Genomic DNA, 14,647 nt, shown 5'->3' on the forward strand with positions numbered 1-14,647 from the left:
CCGATAGAAGAAAAAATTTTTGAACAAGTTTTTATTAAAAAGAAACTTATTTAGAACACGGTTTGAAATTCAAACCACAAAAGAACAACTAAAAAGAAATCAAAAGTTTTTAAAATAAAACCAAAAGATTTTTAAAATTCAAACCACAAGATAGAAGTACAAAAACAACAAGAACACTCAGAAGTTTCACAAGAACTCAGAAGGAATACAAAACTAGAATTTTAAAAATTCAAACCACAAAAGAACAACTAAAAAGAAATCAAAAGTTTTTAAAATAAAACCAAAAGATTTTTAAAATTCAAACCACAAGATAGAAGTACAAAAACAACAAGAACACTCAGAAGTTTCACAAGAACTCAGAAGGAATACAAAACTAGAATTTTAAAAATTCAAACCACAAGGAACCACAAAGGGAGGTTTTAAAAGCTTTTATTCCTTGTAATCTAGATTTTTAAAATTCAACGCACAGAAAACACACAAAAAGAGAAAGTAGTATTTTAAGTTTTTAGTTTTTTTATAGAAAAGAGAGATAAAATTTCACTTAAAAGCTTTTAACGGAAATTTTAAGTCTAAAGATAAAGTTTTAAATTTTATCTAACGACTGTGTCATGTACTATTCCTTCATCTAGTCCTACAGATATCTAATAATGACAAAGGTAAACGACATTTTCTGGTTCGATTCTCCACCAATTTATTGGTTGGATTCCGATCGTATTCCTGTACTTTTGTCGACAATCTTTTTAAAGACTTAGTTATGAAGGGAGGTTTTGCCTACTGTGTCGATTCCGATCTGTAGGTTCCGAAATTTGTTCCTCTATTACTTAGAGAAATACTACGGACCCTCTCTATGTCTCTCTACGATTCTTTTACGGGGAGACTTTACAAAAGTCTTATCCACGTCAATCTGTAGAAGATAATACCCGAATGTCTCTTTCGAGCTAATTACCAAGAACATAAGCACCACGCTCTAGCCAATTGAGCTATAAATTTAAAGTGTTTTAACAAGGTATTTAATAAATAATTTTTTTTAGATACTAATAATTCGAAAATGCACAAGAAAAACAAGAAAAATCACAAAACAAGAAAAACTAAAGATCAAACAAGGAAAATAAACAAGAACAACTTGAAGATTAAGAAAGAACAATGAACACAATTTTGAAAATTTAAAAGAAAATAAAAACATGCAATTGACACCAAACTTAAAACATGAAACTAAACTCAAATAGAAAAACTCAATTATCAGTTTATAAAATTTTCAAAAAATTTTAAAAAGAGAAAATAAGGATTTAAAAAAAATTTCAACCAAAAACAATAATAAAAGACTCTAAACCAAAAAGAAAAATTTTTCCTAATCTAAGCAACAAAATGAATCGTCAGTTGTTCAAACTCGAACAATCCCCAGCAACGGCGCCAAAGACTTGGTGCACGAATTGTGAATCACGCTTTTCACAACTCGTACCACTAACTAGCAAGTGCACTGGGTCGTCCAAGTAATACCTTACGTGAGTAAGGGTCGAATCCCACGGAGATTGTTGGTTTGAAGCAATCTATGGTTATCTTGTAAATCTTAGTCAGGAAATCAATTATAATTATCAGTATGAATTGTGAAGAATAAAAGAGCATGGATTAAATACTTGTTTTGCAGTAATGGAGAATATGTTAGAGTTTTGGAGATGCTTTGTCTTCTGAATCTCTGCTTTCTCCCTGTCTTCTTCTTTACGCACGCAAGGTTCCTCCTATGGCAAGCTGTGTGTTGGTGGATCACCGTTGTCAATGGCTACCATATGTCCTCTCAGTAAAAAAGGTCCAGGTGCGCTGTCACTGCACGGCTAATCATCTGTCGGTTCCCACTCATGCTGGAATAGGATCCATTGATCCTTTTGCGTCTGTCACTATGCCCAGCCCTTGTGAGTTTGAAGCTCGTCACAGTCATTCAATCCCTGAATCCTGCTCGGAATACCACAGGCAAGGTTTAGACTTTTCAGATTCTCATGAATGCTGCCAATGGATTCTAGCTTATACCACGAAGATTCTGATTAAGGAATCCAAGAGATCTTCATTCAATCAAAGGTAGAACGGAGGTGGTTGTCAGGCATGCATTCATAGGTTGAGGATGATGATGAGTGTCACGGATCATCACATCCATCATATTGAAGTGCGAATAAACATCTTAGATAGAAACAAGCGTGTTTGAATAGAAAACAGAAATAGTTGCATTAATTCATCGAAACACAGCAGAGCTTCTCACCCCCAACAATGGAGTTCAGAGACTCATGCCGTCAAAGAGTACAAAGTTCAGATCTAAAATGTCATGAGGTACAAAATAAATCTCTAAAAGTTGTTTAAATACTAAACTCGAAACCTAGGTTTACAGAAAATGAGTAAACTAAGATAGATAGTGCAGAAATCCACTTCTGGGGCCCACTTGGTGTGTGCTGGGGCTGAGACTTAATCTTTACACGTGCCTAGGCTGTTTAACTCCAACTTGTAACTTGTTTCTGGCGTTTAACGCCAGACTGCAATATAGAACTGGCGTTGAACGCCAGTTTAAGCCGTCTATCCTTGAGCAAAGTATGGACTATTATATATTGCTGGAAAGCCCTGGATGTCTACTTTCCAACGTAATTGGAAGCGCGCCAATGGGACTTCTGTAGCTCCAAAAAATCCATTCTGAGTGCAGAGAGGTCAGAATCCAACAGCATCAGCAGTCCTTTTTCAGCCTGAATCAGATTTTTGCTCTGCTCCCTCAATTTCAGCTAGAAAATACCTGAAATTACAGAAAAATACACAAACTCATAGTAAAGTCCAGAAATATGAATTTTGCTTAGAAACTAATGAAAATATACTAAAAGCTAACTAAAACATACTAAAAACTACATGTAATTAACCCCAAAAAGCATATAAAATATCCGCTCATCAGTCATCCCTTTGCAAGGGTAATTTGAAGATCTCTTTCACCCTATCCAGATGAAAGAACATGATCTTCCCCCAGACCGTAGTACGAAAATTATGGAATGATGTTCCATCTTTCTTTTGCTTATCTGTCATCCACAGATTTGCATAGAATTCACGGATCATGTTGTATCCAACATTTAATTCGGGATTCCTTAGAATCTCCCAGCCTCTCCATCGAATCTGCTCTTGGATCTCCGGGCATTCTACTTCTCCTAGCTTGAATCCCACCTCAGGGATTACTAGCCTTTTACTCATTATTGTGTGATAATGTTCTTCATGTTGCTTGGTAAGGAATTGAACAGGTTTGAAAACAACTGTTGAGTTGTCTTCCTTCTTGTTCTTTGGGGCGATCTTGCCACTTTTTGGAGCCATGAGTTTCGAATTTTGATGAGAGAACAGGGCTCCTACCATACCAAACTTAAAAATTTGCTCGTCCTCGAGCAAAAAATAAGAAAAGAAGAAGAAGAAAAGAGAATAGAAGCAGAAAAGGAGGAGAAAATTCGAATGAGAGGTGGTGAGTGAGGGAGAGGGGCATGGTCACACACACACACACACACATATATATATATAGGGAGGCGAGAGGGATTTTTGATGCACCACTATTTCGTGGTACATTTTGTGCTTAATTTAGGTGGATTTTATCCACTTTTCCCACATTTATTCAATGAAATAGCATGGTTTCATAATTTTTTTCTAAATTGTGCTTAAGTATAAAAACATGCTTCTTAGGCCCCTAAATTGCTAATTTTGATTCACCTTTGATTCCACTAGATGCCTTGATGTGTTTGTTAGTGATTTCAGGATGAAAAGGCTAGGAATGGATCAAAAGAGTGAAGAGAAAAGCATGCAAAGTGGAAAAATCATGGAAAATCAAGGATTTGGGATGCACTCAACGACGCGCACGTGCAACCAATGCGCACGCGTGTATTTGAAGTTGCAAGGCGACGCGTACGCGTACATGACGTGTACGCGTGGATAACAAAAATTCCAAGCGACGTGTACGCATGACCCACGCATATGCGTCGATGCTCGCACGTGACTTCTTTAGTGAAATCGTGCCTGGCGAATTTAGAAGAGCTCCTGGCCCAGTTTCGAGCTGAATTTTGGCGGGAAAAGACTAAAAGGACCAAGGATTGAAGGGGGAAGGAATTGATACAGAGGAGTCTAGTTTGGAGGTAGTTTCTAGAGAGAGAAGCTCTCTCTTCTCTCTAGAATTAGGATTACGATTAGGTTTAATTCTTCTCTAGATCTAGGTTTAATTTCTTACTTTCATCTTGTTTCCATTTCAATTCCTTGTTGTTACATCTTTGCTCTCTTATTTTTCTTGCCAATTTCCCTTTGATGTCTCTATATTGACACACTATTGATGGATTTGGATTTACTTTTGATGCAATTCATGTTTTACTTGCCTTTGTTGTTTAATTGAGTTGTTGTTAATTCTTTGCAATTGAGTAGTTGTAGATTTAATATACTCTTGTTGTCAATTTACCATGCTTTTCCTTTTATGCCTTTAAAGTATTTGAAAAAATGCTTGGAAGAATGTTAGAGTAGATTTTTCTCCTCTTGGCTTTGGTTGAGTAATTGGAGACTCTTGAGTTATCAAACTCTTTTGTTGATCGGTAATTGGAAGTTGCTAGTTGACTTGAATTTCACTAAAGCTAGTCTTTCACTATGATTTGACTAGGACTTGTGGACTCAAGTTGATTATCTCCACTTGACTTTCCTTCATAGTTAGAGGTTAACTAAGTGGAGCAATGGACAATTCTTATCACAATTGATGATGATAATGAGGATAGGACTTCTAATTCTCATTCCTTGCCAATAGCTTTCTTAGCTATTAGTTTATTTCTTGCAATTTATCTTTCATGCCTCTTCTCACAAAACCCCAAAATATACTATCTATAGCCAATAACAAGAACACTTCCCTGTAATTTCTTTGAGAGACGACCTGAGGTTTGAATACTTCGGTTATTTTTATTGGGGTTTGTTACTTGTGACAAACAATTTTTTGCATGAGATGATTATTTGTTGGTTTAGAAACTATACTTGCAGCGCGATTTTATTTGTGAAATTCTATACCATCAAAAATTCGTTCATCAATTTTCGAAAACAATTATGAAAGAAAGATAAAGATTTTTGAAAATGATAGAAAAAGATAAGTTGTTAAACTTGAAAGATAAGAAAAGATTTTAAAAAAGATAGAAAAAGCTTTAAAGATAAGATAAGAATAATGAAAAAAGATATTAAAGTTTAATAAAAGATATGAACAAAAATGGGAAAAATAAGAAAATATTTTGAAAGAATTTTAAAACAAGTTGAAAAAGATATGAAATTTTGAAAAAAAAATTGAAAGTTTTTGAAAAAGAATATTTAAAAATTGAAACTAAATTAAAATTGAAGTATTTAAACAAGATTTGATTGAAAAATCAAAGAATATTTGAAATTGAATTGGAAGAAGATGAGTTGAATCAAGAAAAGATGAGTATTTTGAAGTTACCTCCATGCTGCCTTGCTGGCGTTTAAACGCCCAGAATGCTAGCATTCTGGCGTTTAACGCCAGAGTGGTCCTCCCTCTTGGGCGTTAAACGCCCAGCCAAGGCCTCCTGGCTAGCGTTTAACGCCAGTCTTGTACTCCCTTTAGGGCGTTAAACACCTAGCTAGTGCTCCCTGGCTGGCGTTTAACGCCAGGATTGCTGCCTCCATTGGGGGTTTGAACGCCCAATTGCCTACCCTTTCTGGCGTTTAACGCCAAAAAGATCCTTACTCCAGGGCTTTATGTTTGCTTTTCTGCACTATTCTGTCTCTGTTTAAGCACTGTTCATGATCACTAACATTAAAATTAACTTAAAATATAATAAAAACTAATTAAAAAGAAAACAATTTAAAATAGAAGTAATTAGAGAATTAATAACATATAAGGAATAATTGGGTTGCCTCCCAACAAGCGCTTCTTTAATGTCTTTAGCTAGACTTCACTGTACTTAGCTTAGTAACAGTGTTGAGCCTTCTGGCTCTATATCTCCTTCAAGATAGTGCTTAACTCTCTGTCCATTGACGGTGAACTTGTTTTCAGGATCTTTACCTTGAAGTTTGATAAACCACTATTTTATGGTTTATAATGTGCTTAATTGTGTGGTTTTATCATGATCTTTACCCACTTATTCATATGATTAGCATGCATTTATACTTCTTTCCTAAAATTACTACATGATTGAAAACTTGATTCCTAAGAGACTTTTAATTAAGTATTTTAATTCTCCTTTATTCCATTCGATGCCGTGATCTGTGTGTTAAATGTTTCAGGCTTTATAGGGCATGAATGAGTTGGAGATTGGAAAGGAAGCTTGCAAAAATGGAAGAAACACAAGAAATTAAGGAGATGACCAGCAAGAAGTGACGCGGCCGCATGGCTCACGCGACCGCGCGAAAGAGAGGAAATCGCAGTGACGCGGCCGCATGGCTCACGCAACCGCACGGATTGGAATAGCACAAGTGACGTGGAGGCGTGGACGACGCGCCCGCGTGGCAAAGCAAAACGCCGAATGACGCATCCGCGTGAATGACGCGATCGCGTGACGTGCGCGATCTACATAATCTGCAGAATTCGCTGGGGGCGATTTTGAGCCCTGTTTTGACCCAGTTTTCGGCCCAGAAAATTAGACTAGAGCCAGAGAACATGCAGAAACCAAAACAACATTCATTCTACACAGTTTTAGTTTTTAGATCTAGTTTTACTCCTCCTCTAGGTTTTTCTCTCTACACATTCATAGTTCTTAGGATTTTTATTTCTATTGCTCTTTGCATTGGGATATTGAGAAGAGTTATTACCTCATCAAGACTTCGTCATTCTAGTTCGTTTTCTTTACTTGGCTTTACTCTTCCATGTCCTTTAATTTGCTCAATTTTACTATTGGATTAATTTAAAATTTATTAATACAAGAATTACTTTTATTTTTAATTGATTCCTTTGAGTTTTATTTATCATGTCTTTCTTTAATTCCCTTTCCTATGTTATGAGTTCTACATTCACAATGAGTGAGTAGTTCCCTAACTTGATGGGGAGTTGATTGAAAGGAACCCTTGAGTTGGGATGCTTAAAAGAAAAATTGTAATTGGGTTTATTGTTGGAATGCTCTCTAGTCACTAACACTAATCCTTTTCAATTGAGTGGATTGGAACTTGTGGATAGAAACAACATTCCAACTTATTTGACTTTTTCTTACCTAGTAAGGGATAACTAAACAGAACAACCTTCAATTATCAATTAATCTTGAGAGTAATTCAACAAGAATAGGGCTTCCAACTAATCTACTCCCAGTCAAGGCTTTTATTTAACTTACTTAATTTCTCCAATTTAATTTCCTGTTTATTCAACTCAAACCCTTTTTGAAAACATCTGATTAATAAAATAGCACACCTTTCTGCAACTCGTTGGGAGACGACCTATGATTCATACTCCCAGTATTTTAATTTTGATTTTTGTGACAACCCTTCTAAATTGATAAGCGGACTTCTGGTTGGTTAAGAACTATACTTGCAACGCATATCTCATAACAATTCTTAACTCGCCAATTTCCGCCACGTCAATTTTTGGCGCCGTTGCCGAGGAGTTGTAATAGAGTGCTAAAGTTATTAATTGGAATTTATTTATTTTCATTTTATTTTATCTTGCTACTATGAGCTTCTTGTTTCTTTCGCTAGATGACGTGTTCACTTCCTGATCCAAGCTTGCCAGTATTCGATCCTGAGATTGAAAGAACTATTTCACGAATAAGGCAAGCTCGGCGTCGGTTAGTCCTCTCTAAGGGCGGCTCTGAAACGTCATTTGAGGAAGAAACCAGTCCCCGTTCTATTGATTCGGTTGATTTACGTGTAGGTGACATGGCAGAACCTAGGAGAGTTACTATCCAGGAGGCTGGAGCCCCTGATTTTACAATACAACCGTTTCAAGCGCATCACCCAGCGGTGGCTACAGACTTTGAAATAAAGACTGCACTGCTCAATTTGATGCCCAAGTTTCATGGCTTACCTGCTCAAGAGCCTATCAAGCACCTGAGAGATTTTTAAGCAGCCTGTTCTACTGTCAGGCATGATGGTGCAGATGAAACTTCAATTTTGTTGAAAGCTTTCCCATTTTCTCTTGAGGAAAAGGCAAGAGAGTGGTACTACACTCAACCCGCAGCAACTGTATCTAACTGGGATACACTTAGAAGAGAATTTTTAGAAAAGTTCTTTCCAGCTGAAGTTACTGATAAACTGAGGAAAGATATTTCCATGATTGTTCAGGACGAATCTGAGACTCTCTATGAATACTGAGAGCACTTCAATAATCTTCTGGAAGTATGCCCCCACCATATGATTGACAAGATAGTGTTGCTCGGTTACGTCACACAGGGCATGAGGCCCCAAGATAAGACCACATTGAAAAGTGCTAGCAATGGGTCTATGAAAAAGTACAAGACCACTGATGAGGCATGGCAATTGATCAGCAACTTAGCTGAATCCACTCAGAATCACAGGCAGAAACAAGGCCATTCAAAAATCGTTGCAGAAGTATCCTCTAGCAGAGAGACTGCTGCTCTAACTCAAAGTATCTGTGAAATGGCCAACTTGCTAAAGCAGATGCAATTGAATCAACAACAAGTTCAGCAAGCTCAACCTTCTCCACCACAGCAAAGCCAACAGTTAGTCGCACAGAGAGTTTGCGGAATCTGTGCTAATTATAGCCATTATACTGACGAATGTTCGTAGCTCCAGCAGGAAGACAACACCGTGGCAGCCACTCATAACTTCTATGACCGCCCCAACTAAGGGTACAATCAAGGTGGCAATCACAGCCATGGATGGCAGGACAATTCTAACTAGAATTGGAGGGACAACAACAACAGAAGAGGCAGAGACAATCAGGAAAATTAGAGGTGGAATAACAACAGCAACAGGCAGCAGAACCAGAACCAGCCTTACAGAGCACCTCACCTGAGGCAATCCCAAGGACCACAGAATATCCAACAGCAGACCTCTCAAATTACTTATCCTTCTTCATCTTCGAATGATGACTTACTACAATCTATTGATCGGAGGCAATAGACCATGGAAAATAACCTTTATGCTACACTAAATGGTCTGAACTCTACTTTGCAAGCTCTTGTCTCACAGATTGGATCAATGAATAACTCCAATAACCAGCCTTTGAGCTCCAGTGGAATCCCCTCTCAACCATTACCCAATCCAAAGGGTGGCATTAATGCCATCACCCTAAGGTCCGGAACCACACTGCAGGAGAGGAATCAGAAGGAGCCAAGCCCACCAGAACACGCCTCAGCTGAAGAGGTAGTGGAAATAGAAGATGTTGAAGAGGAAGAGGACATACATGACATAGATGAAAAAGAAGAAGTTCAACCACATGAGGAAGCACCAAAGGGCGCAGACACTGCAGAAGACACCACTCCCATTCCATTTCCACAACTTGCAAAGAAGCCCAGGAAGCAGCTGGAACCCGATCCCAAAATGGTAAAGATATTCAAAAAGGTTGAGGTAACTGTTCCTCTTTTTGATGTTATTCAACAGGTACCTAAATATGCCAAGTTTCTAAAAGATTTATGTATACATAAAGACAAAATTAATGAATTAGAAACTATTCCTTTAGGTAGTTCCATATCTGCTTTAATGGGAGGTTTACCTGAAAAGTGTAGTGACCCAGGTCCATGTATGGTTAATTGTAATATTGGTGGTGTGGTATTTTCTGACTGCATGTGTGATTTAGGAGCATGTGTGAGTATAATGCCTTTGTCTATATATGATATTTTGAGGCTCCCTCCCTTAAAAAGGTCGACAGCTCGTTTTGTGTTAGCGGATAAAAGCATTATTACAGTGGCTGGAGTTGCTGAAGATGTATTAGTGGGCATTAAGGGGCTCACATTTCCCATTGATTTTTATATCTTGGAGATGCCCAAAAATGATTCAGAGAAGCCATCATCAATCCTACTCGGAAGACCATTCCTGAAGACCTCGAAGTTTAAATTAGATGCTTTTTCAGGAACATACTCTTTTGAAATAAATGGCCGAGTAGTAATCTTCAATCTGAATGGAGTTATGAAGCATCCTCCGGAGGATCATTCTATCCTCCAGTGTGACATCATAGATGAAACCGTGGCTGAAGTTCACCAGGAGGAATTCGAAGAGAAGTACATAGGACAAGGTCCGAATGTGGGGATATTCTCAGAGGACAATGACAGTGCTTTACCATTGTCACCAGCTCCAGACAACCCAGAGCCTGACCATGATCAGAAGTTAGAATTAAAACCCCTTCCTCCATACCTCAAATATGCTTACCTTGAGGACGAGCAGAAGTTTCCAGTTATCATTGCAAGGGAACTCACTTCTCAACAGGAAGAGCAGTTACTTAGTGTGCTGAGGAGGCACAAAAAGGCAATCGGTTAGAGTTTGGCAGACATAGTAGGCATCAACCCTCAAGTCTGTGAGCATAGAATATTTTTAGAAGAGGGAGCCAGACCTATTCGTCAATCCCAGAGAAGACTGAACCCCACTATCTTAGAGGTTGTCAAGAAGGAAGTGACCAGACTACTGGAGGCAGATATCATCTACACCATTTCAGACAGTGAATGGGTAAGCCTAGTACAAGTGGTGCCCAAGAAGTCTGGAGTCACTACAGTGAAGGATGAGCATGGAGAGCTCATTGCAACCAGATTTTAGAACGCCTGGAGGGTCTGTATTGACTACAGACGCCTCAACCAGGCCACTCGTAAGGATCACTATCCTCTTCCATTCATTGATCAAATGCTGGATCGACTGTCAGGTAAATCACATTATTGTTTTTTAGATGGTTACACAGGTTATTTCCAGATTCATATAGCTCCTGAGGATCAGGAAAAGACCACTTTTACATGTCCTTTTGGGACTTATGCTTACAAGAGAATGCCCTTTGGCTTGTGCAATGCACCAGCTACCTTCCAAAGGTGCATGATGAGTCTTTTCTCTGATCTTATTGAGGACTGTATGAAAGTTTTTATGGATGATTTTAGTGTGTACGGCAATTCCTTTAGCCTTTGCTTAGATGGATTATTTAGAGTATTAGATAGATGTGTCAGGACAAACCTTGTATTAAATTTTGAAAAATGTCACTTTATGGTAAAACAAGGTATTGTACTAGGACATGTTGTGTCTAATACTGGCATTTCTATAGATCCAGCAAAGGTGAATGTTATTTCTAGTTTACCTTACCCCTCTTCTGTGAGGGAAGTCCGTTCGTTCCTTGGCCATGTAGGTTTTTACAGGAGATTCATTAAGGACTTCAGTAAGGTAGCACTTCCCTTATCCAGGGTACTGCAGAAGGATATTGAGTTCGAGTTCAGTGAGAATTGCAAACAAGCGTTTGATAAGATGAAGACCGCCCTGACTCAAGCTCCAATTGTGAGAGGACCAGACTGGAGCCAGCCATTTGAAATAATGTGCGACGCCTCCAACCATGCAGTAGGAGCAGCACTGACTCAGCGTGAAGGTAAGGACCCCTTTGTTATTGCTTATGCGTCTAAAACTTTAGATGCAGCTCAGTCCAATTACACTACTACTGAGAAAGAGCTTCTTGCTATTGTTTTTGCTCTGGATAAATTCCGAGCCTATTTACTTGGTACGAAGGTAGTAGTGTACTCAGACCACGCATCTCTAAAGTATCTATTAGCTAAAAAGGAATCCAAACCAAGGCTCATACGTTGGCTACTGCTATTACAAGAATTTGATTTAGAAATTAAGGATAGGAGTGGTAACCAGAATTTAGTGACAGACCATTTGAGTCGCCTCGAGCACATTACAGATGACTGATGATGGCGGAAATTGGCGAGTTAAGAATGATTATAAAATATGCGTTGCAAGTATAGTTCTCAACCAACCAGAAATCTACTTATCAATTTAGAAGGGTATCATAGAAATTAAAATTGAAATACTGGGCATATGAATCCCAGGTCGTCTCCCAACGAGTTGCAGAAAAGTGTGCTATTTTATTAATCAGATGTTTTTAAAAAGGTTTGAGTTGAATGGCAGAAAATTAAATTAGAGAATTTATATAAATTTAAATAAAAGCCTTGACTGGGAGTTGATTAGCTGGAAGCCCTATTCTTGTTGGAGTACTCTCAAGATTAATTGACAATTGAGGGTTATTATGTTTAGTTGTCCCTCACTAAGTAAGGAAAAGTTAAACAAGTTGGAATGTTGTTTCTATCCACAAGTTCCAATCCGCTCTTGGGAGGATTGATGTTAGTGACTAGAGAGCAATCCAACAATAAACCCAATTACAATCTTTCTCTTGAGCATCCCAACTCAAGGATTCCTTTCAATCAACTCCCCATCAAGTTAGGGAACTACTCACTCATTGTAAATGTAAAATTCATAACATAAGAAAGGGAATTAAAGAAAGACATGATAAATAATGATCAAAAGATTAATTAAAAATAAAAGTAATTCTTGTATTTAATAAATGCTAAAATAATCCAATAGTAAAATTAAGTAAATTAAGGAACATGGAAGAGTAAGAGACAAGTAAAGAGAACGAACTAGAATGTCGAAGTCTTGATGAGGCAATAACTCTTCTCAATATCCCATGCAAAAACAATGAAAATAATAAATCCTAAAAACTATGAATGTGTAGAGAGAAAACCTAGAGGAGAGGAAAACTAGATCTAAAAACTAAAACTATGCGGAATGAATGTTGTGTTTGGTTTCTGCATGTTCTCTGGCTCTAGTTTGCTTTTCTGGGCCGAAAACTGGGTCAAAATAAGGCCCGAAATCGCCCCCAGCGATTCTGCAGATTATGCAGATCGCACATGTCACGCGGACCCGTCATTCAGGCGGACGCGTCATTCTGTGTTTCGCTTTGCCACGCGGGCGCGTCGTCCATGCCTCCGCGTCACTTGTGCAGTTTCCAATTCGCGTGGCCGCGTCATCCATGCGGCCGCGTCATTGCGATTTCCTCTCTTCCGCGCGGTCGCGTCATCCATGCGGCCGCGTCGCTACTCGCTGGTCATCTCCTCAATTTCTTGTGTTCCTTCCGTTTTTTGCAAGCTTCCTTTCCAATCTCTAACTCATTAATTCCCTATAAAGCCTGAAACACTTAACACACAGATCACGGCATCGAATGGAATAAAGGAGAAATAAAATACATAATTAAAAGTCTCTAGGAAGCAAGTTTTCAATCATGCAATAACTTTAGGAAGGAATTATAGATGCATGCTTATTTAATGAATAAATGGGTAAAGATCATGATAAAACCACATAATTAAACACAATATAAACCATAAAATAGTGGTTTATCAACCTCCCCACACTTAAACATTAGCATGTCCTCATGCTTAGTTGAAGGAGATAAAATGAATGAGTAAGAACATGTAAAACCCATGCAATGCAATGCAGCCTATATATGCGAATGCAGCTATATGATTCTTGTCCACTTAAAGTAAATAAGCTCTTCAAAACAATTACAAATCAAATTCCACTAACCCAATTCTTATACAGCAAGAACAGCTAAAAATGCAAGAAGATAGCTCGTGAAAGCAGGGAACATAATATTTCAAGCATTGAACCCTCACTGACGTGTATGTATACTCCAGTCTCTCTAGTGTATAGGGTAATTACTCTATCCTTCTCTAATCATGCTTTCTAGTTTTTGTTCTTCTCCTAACCAATCAACAACATTTAATACACCAATGCAAACATCATGAGGTCTTTTCAAGGTTGTAATGGGGCCAAGGTGAGGGTAAGGATATATATATGGCTAAGTAAGCTTATAAATTGAATCTTTAATTAACCCAAGCTTTAACATAACCTATATATATTCTATATAACTTTTAAAATTCATACCTAGCTACCCAGAAATTTCCTTTCACATTCCATACTCATGTTTCAACCTTTTATTTTAATTTTATCATACATGCATTGACCCTTGAATTCTTAATTTAACATTGGGGTAATTTTTTTCCCTTATTTATTTTTTTGAATATTTTTTTTAACATAAACATAAACATAAACATAGCTTATCAATGCACATAGATTTTTAATTCTTATAGTTTCTCATGAGTAGGTATCCAAATTCCCAGTATATTATCATGACACATTCCCTTATTATCTTTTGCTTCCACAATTTTCCATACTTAAATAGCACACACAATTCTATCTTAAACTAACCAAAGATTCAATTTGGGATATATAATTGTTTTTCCGCTTAAGGCTAGTAATGTGGTAAAATATAGAACAAATGGGATTTAAAGGCTCAAAGTGGCTAATAAAGGTAGTTGAAAGGGTAGGCTTAATTTGGATAAGTAAGATAAACAAATAATGGCCTCAATCATATGCAAACATATAAATATAATAAACATTGGACATATAGGATGAAACAAAATATAGATTACAATCATAGAGAAGTAAACACACAAGAATAAAATAATTATGGTTAAATAATGTAACCATTCATAAAGGCTCAAATCTCACAGGTTGTGTGTTCTTTAGCTCAAAAATCATGTTCCAAATACAACTTCAAGCAAATTTAACATAAAAGTTTTAATTAAAATTAGTGAAATTTTGTTCCAAAGATAGGGTCTTAGAAACTTATTGTCTTTTCAATCAAGCAGAACATGCATGCAACTAATCTATTACTATGCAATTTATCCTATTCTACAAAAAAAAA

The sequence above is a fragment of the Arachis ipaensis genome, chromosome B02 (genome assembly GCF_000816755.2).
Source record: "Arachis ipaensis cultivar K30076 chromosome B02, Araip1.1, whole genome shotgun sequence".
Taxonomy (NCBI): Eukaryota; Viridiplantae; Streptophyta; class Magnoliopsida; order Fabales; family Fabaceae; genus Arachis; species Arachis ipaensis.